Source organism: Acanthisitta chloris, unplaced genomic scaffold, assembly GCF_000695815.1.
Source record: "Acanthisitta chloris isolate BGI_N310 unplaced genomic scaffold, ASM69581v1 scaffold18028, whole genome shotgun sequence".
NCBI lineage: Eukaryota > Metazoa > Chordata > Aves > Passeriformes > Acanthisittidae > Acanthisitta > Acanthisitta chloris.
In genome coordinates this window covers 13,276-19,761 of record NW_008688836.1, presented here as the reverse complement: position 1 = coordinate 19,761, position 6,486 = coordinate 13,276, and positions in this window count along the sequence as shown.

Genomic DNA, 6,486 nt, shown 5'->3' with positions numbered 1-6,486 from the left:
AGGTGGTTGATCTGTGCTCTGTGGAATACTTAAAGGAATATTCAGCCTTGTCCTCCTGTAGTGAGGATCTCCATTGGGGCACCTGCTTTCCTTCTCAAATTCCGTAAGATATTTGGGCAAGGCAGCAGAAAACCTTTTAACAGTCTGTCCTAGGACTCTCCAAGATCACCCCATCCAACCTGCCCTGGAACACTTCCAGGGATGGAACAGCCACAGCTTCTCTGGGCAACTTGTGCCAGTGCCTCTGTGCCCCCACAGGGAAGAATTTCTCCCCAGTTTCCAATCTAACCCTGCCTGAAAGTAGGTTTTAGCTCCTCCAGCTCCAGTTAAAGCAGGTTTTATACTCCCAGCTGCTCCCAGCTCCAGCTGGAGAGGTGCAACAGAGCTTCCCCATGTAACACCCACCTGTGCTTCCAGAGCTTTGTCATTTAGAGTATTCACAGAGCAAGGCAGGGAATAACATCTCAACCTCAAAGGATATGTCACACCAAGCCAGGGACAGCCAAGTGCTGAGGGATGCCAAAATCCTCCACTGCCTGGTCAAGATATAAGGATTTAAAAATGAAAGACAGCAGAAGGTGTTACTGAACAATAACAGCACAAAAATGTTGCTTTTTATAGTTTCATACATCCTAAAAACATTCCTAAAGGAAGTTTATGGTGATATCTGTATTACAGAACAGTTTGGGTTGCAAGGAAACTTATGGATCCCCCAGTTCCACCTTCTGCCATAGGCAGGAACACCTTCCACCAGCCCAGGTTGCTCCAAGCCCCATCCAACCTTGTCTGGAACACTTCCAGGGATGGAGCAGCCACAGCTTCTCTGGGCAACCTGTGCCAGTGCCTCACCTCCCTCACAGGGAAGAATTCCTTCTCAATATCCCACCTAACCTCACCTGCAGTTTTCAGAAAACCTGAAGCTTCAGCCAAGATCTCACTGAAACATCAGAGGAGGAAATGGAGTTTTTATCCAAAATCGAAAGGAGCCAAAATGAAAAGGAGCAAATATTCCCAACACTGACCAATAGATGGTGGCGATGCACAAGAAATCCTGATCGATATTCCTAGCCTTTACCCCCTCCAGCACTCCCTTTTGGCTTCTGCAAACGACTTTTATGGCTCTTCCCATCCCTTGGGACTGACAGCAGAGCCCAGTGGAGACAGAACGGGCAATGCTAAGTCATTCCTGTAAAAACAGCAATGAATTGTATTCAGAACAGATGAAATGCAACTTTGGAGAGGGAAAAGAGCATCAAAAGAGCAGGTTGATTTGTCAGCTTTGCCAGCACCAAGTTTCTCTCCAGATTCTGGATAAATGAGGGAGATGCAATTTCTGTCAGGAGCTACTTCTTGCATTAAAAAGAAAATAAATTATTATTTCTCTCCAATTTTTTAATTCAGATTGTTCAATGTTTTTCTTGCTTTGTTTTGTTATTTTCAGCCTCCTTTCCTCCCTACTAATCTGCAAATCCCTGGATACAAACTCCACTGCTAATATTCCTGACTGTTTTTAACAAACCACTGTGGGCATAAAGTGGAAAACTCATTAGAGCTTTGTTTGAAGGGCAGAAATTGGGGGCAAAAAAAGAACAGGACAAAGATGATTGGTTCCATTTAACCTGGACATTTACCCTGGTGTCAAATACAGAGCTGGTTATGCATTCCCATTCCATTCACTTGGGTTAGGGATGATCTTGTGTCACCCAAACTGCTTTAAAACTGCACATTCATTTCTTTAGATCTTTCTTAGGAAGAGCTTTCCATGGGAGCTGCCTCCCTGGCCCAGCCCAGCAATCCCAGAATCCTGGAACATCTCAATGTTAAGCCCACACAAACTTTACACATGGGATCTTGACACTTTCCACAGAATCCCAGAGTGGTTTGCTCGGAAGGGACCCTAAATTCACCCAGTGCCACATCTGCCATGGCAGGGACACCTTCCACCAGCCCAGGTTGCTCCAAGCCCCATGCCCATAAATATGTATGTAGATAAGGGTATAACTTGCCATTCACAGGGTCAGAGACCTCCTAGGTGTCATTCCTGATCCCAAATTACACATAGACATGCACAAATCCCATATTCAATGTATACTGTACTATAGATTTACATATATTCTGGAGCAATATGCCATATATTCTGGAGCTAAATGTGTGCACTGACACCTACAAGTTATTGGATTTTCTTCTCCTTCCCAAGCCTCTGTTTAGTTGCATGTCAGTGATCTCTGGAAGTGTTCCAGGCCAGATCGGATGGGGCTTGGAGCAGCCTGGGCTAGTGGAAGGTGTCTCTGCCCATGGCAGAGGGTGGGACTGGATGAGTTAAATGTCCCTTCCATTCCAGAATTATATGGAAGGTGTCAGGAACCCTTGGATAAAGCCTATGCAGAGTTAACAAATGACAAAAAGGTATGGATGAGAGCCCTGGAGGGGGAAAAGAGCCAGACAGAATTCCCTGGTTTGGGATGCCACTTGAGGAGAAAAAGCTTCTGGGAGTGAGCCTGGTAGTGACCCAGAATGGCATGGTGGTGTCTAGGGCACTCATAGGATCTTCCCTCACCTGGTTTTCAGCAGGTAAAACCACACCAGCTCCTGCCTCTCCCTTCAGCTGGAAGAGGAGTCCAGGCCCTGGACAAGCCCATGGAGCTGTGCTGAGCCACACAATAAATTTAGGCACCAATTTAAGCTGCTCACCCTGATGAAAATGTGAAATATTTTTTCTGTCCCTCATCACATGATGATGTGGAATTAAACAGTTACATCTTTACAGGATTAAAGATGTGAATCCAACTCTTACCCCACTGGAGGAGTGTCAGGATCAGAAGGCTCAGTGAAGAACCTTCTCCATCAGCAAAATACCCTTTTATGAATAATTCTATCATTTTTCAAGTGAATATCACTTTATTTCATGGTCAGTGGGAGAGTTCAGCTTTCCATGGGAGTGTTCTCTCTTTTCTTCTCCCCTTGAACATACTAGGAGCACCAAGATTCCCAATGTTTGGAGTTCTAACTGCATCCCAGTAGAAATAGTTCATCCTCTGTAACCAACTCAGAGGAGAAAACCTTTACCTGATGTAAATCAGAGCAGTAACATCCCTGAAGTGGTTTGTACCAGAGCAGAGCTCACCTAGAGCTTTTGGGGGATGCTCACACCTACCTGTGGATGGGGGTCATCTCCTCTGACCAGCTGCTAGGTCTCTTCCACCTTGGATGAGGCTTAGCTGTGGATGTGAGAGGCTTCAAAATTCTGTCCTAGTTATTGCCACAACCATCACTAACCTGTTTAAACCCTTAGCAACCTCCAGGTAGATCCAAACAAGCACAAGAATTCATCACAGGCTCCTCTGGAAATCAAGGAGGAGGTGAGAATGTGCATCCAAAGGGTTGTTTAGTCCAGGTATCTTTAAACACCTGTTGCAAGCAGCTTAGGGTGTCCTAATCAGCTCTGGATGAATCCCTGGAGCTCAGAATTCCAGATGGACTGGGATTACAGGAGATGAAGGTTGATCCACTCCCTGGACTAAGAATGAGCCTGAAAGTCTTCCAGACTATTCCTGCTTTAGCACAGGTCCTATACAGGACCCACCTGAGAGAACATGCTCCATGGGCAGGGACACCTTCCCCTAGCCCAGACTGCTCCAAGACCCGTTCAACCTAACCTGGAACACTTCCAGGGATGGAGCAGCCACAGCTTCTCTGGGAAACGTGTTCCAGTGCCTCATCACCCTCACAGTACATGAACCAACAACTTCTCCATCCGTATTCTCCCCCAGCCTGGAGGACTGGCTGATAAGGACACCTGGGTGGGGTTTGGGCTTACCTTGCTCCAGGTCACCATGGCATATGGACCTACACATGAGCTATTGTTATCCTAGCTTCTCCTCCAGGCTGTGAACTCCAGCACTGTGACTCCACTGGCCAAAGAGAAGGCTATAAGGACTTCCAGAAGCCCCTGAGCTTCTGGAGGAGGCACTGGAGCCCAGCAGTAATTTTTCAACAGCACCAGAGCCAGGAAAACCAGCAACAAAGCAGTACAAGCACCAGGACACCCAAACACCGACAGGCAAGAGTGAGGCAGCAGCTGTGCTGACCCAGACAAGTGTTTTGGTTGGGTGTAACTCTTCAAACAACAATATTTTAACTGCAGTGTTGATATTTGGGGATTTTCTGTGCCAACACTTTCTCCCTGATGTCCATTAGTTCCCATTTTATTACCAATCCTCCAGACACACCTCCAAACATTCCCTCTTATCTCAACACATACATGCAAACACAAAGTCCAGCTATTTCCAAAACAACCCTTTTTCTCCTTACAAAAGAAGGACCAAGAAGGTAAAACAACTTGGAGAAAGCAGCTAAAAAATAATCAGGTACTTAGGTATAAACCTTTGAACTGTTTATTACTAAGTCCTCTGTGTTTTCCAAGAAAAACAGCAGGTTTTGCTACACTTCCTGGGCATTACCCCAAATCAAGTTTTTTGTACCTCTCTCCAAAATTGTGTTGCACCAAGTCATCACCAACTTCCTAAACACCCTTTTTTTCCAACTTGCATTATAAAGCAGAACCAAATTTATTCCAAGCCTCCTGTTCTCCTCTCTTTAATCCTATGCAGTGTTGGATGTCCATGTACAACTGTCTCCCAGAAGCTTCTGCCTCCACTCTTTATTACTTCCCAGCTTAAGTTGTTTGGATAAGCTGCCAACAACCTCACTGGGCACATGACTCCATACTGATCTGTTCAGGGTTTAATCCCTTCAGATATTATTCCCTCAGTGGCTTCCAGAGTTCCTCAGGCCTTGAGATGGATTGTTTACTGGAAGGAAGCTGCTGGAAGGTTGTAAAGGAAGAGCATCTCTTAGGGACAGCATCTCATAACCATGGAAACACTCCAGCTGGAAAGATTTCCCAGACTTTAAGCCTTGAAAAGCATTAGAAAAAACCCAAAACATTTCCAAGCCAAAGTGTTGACAAGCTATGGAGAGCATAATTTTAATATAGGGGTAGGAAAGGGAGGAGGTGCTAAGGATCAGGGAATAGCACTTGGATATAATGCTGAATTTATTACTCTATTTCCATGGAGAGAGACAGTCTGGATGGAGAGAGGCTGCCAGAGGAGCGAGTGCTGGCTGAGCTGGTGGGTCAGAGGGTGATGGGTGGTGGGTTCTACCTTGCCAGGCCATTGATGAGTGCCACAGGGTTTGTCCTCTTCAAACAGAGCCCAAAGGGACATCACAGGGCACAGGAGACAATCCCGTGGTACATGAGTGAGGCCAAATTCAGCCAAGGCTCCAGACCATCAGGTGAGCCAGTGATGATGAAGCAGGTCCAAGGTCAAGTCAATCCCTGGTCAGGGATGGATCTACAATCAAACCAAGGTGCAGATTAAAAGAATCCATAGGTGTACAAACCTATTACTAAACTGGAAACCAGAACTCTTCCAGTATAACCCCAGAGAGGAGCCAACTCCTCAGGCTGAGCTTAAATAGAGCCCATGGGTGGAGGGTGGGGATGGAGCTCCCAGGTGAGGCTGCTTGGGGTGATTAATGCAACTGAGTTCACTCTGGGACAACTTATCACTGTCTGAAAGGGCCCACTGAGTCCAGTGGAATTCCAGAGCCACCTGCTCAGGTTGGACATCCAGGCTGTAGGAACCTCACTGTGCATAATCCCATCCTTGAAGGAACACTGGGGTGTCCTGTGTCCACAGAGAAACAGGCAGTGGTGCTTTGTGTGACACTTGGGGATCCTCTGAAATATCTGAAGTGTCTCTAACCCATCTTCATTCTGTTGGTGAGGACAGACCAAAAGTTTAGCACATCCACAAGTCCTCAGAAACGCCATGTGAGCTGCTCATCTCTGGTGCCATGTGTCCATGCTCGGTGCTGGATCATCCATGTGAGGGATTTGAGATTCCTGAAGCACAATGCATCTCAGATTTCCATTTGATCCCATTTTTATTTTTTTTTTCTGTGTTTGTTTGTTCTGGTGAATGCTCCCATGAGGAGCCCTGAGGATTTTGTCCCAGGAGAGCACAAGGAACATATTTACAGCCCTGGCACCCACAGGCTCAGCTTTCAGTCAGGGAAGGAGCACATCTCTCTCCACATCAGCCTGGAAGTTCTCTGCTGCATTTGGGATTAAACCCTTGGCTCCCATCTCTGCAGGGAAGGCACAGGAGGAACAGGAGCACCAAGACAAAGCAGCTGGCTTCCTTCTTCATGTGCTCACATCCTCTTTTTGGGGGCTGTGTTGGAAAACAGCCTTCCCAAAGTAGGATTTCTTTATCTTAAGTGGGAGCAAAGGCTTGGGGAAATTGCTTTTGTTTTCCTTAGGCAGCTAAAGCAGAATAAATGGTTTTATGGAAGTGTTAAATAAGGATGAACCTTAGCTATAAAGAATTGCCAGCAGAATATTGTCATGAACAAATCAGCCCTTGGAATTAGCGTGATCTAAAATTAATTTCATTTTCAAGTCAGTTTTGTCTTAAT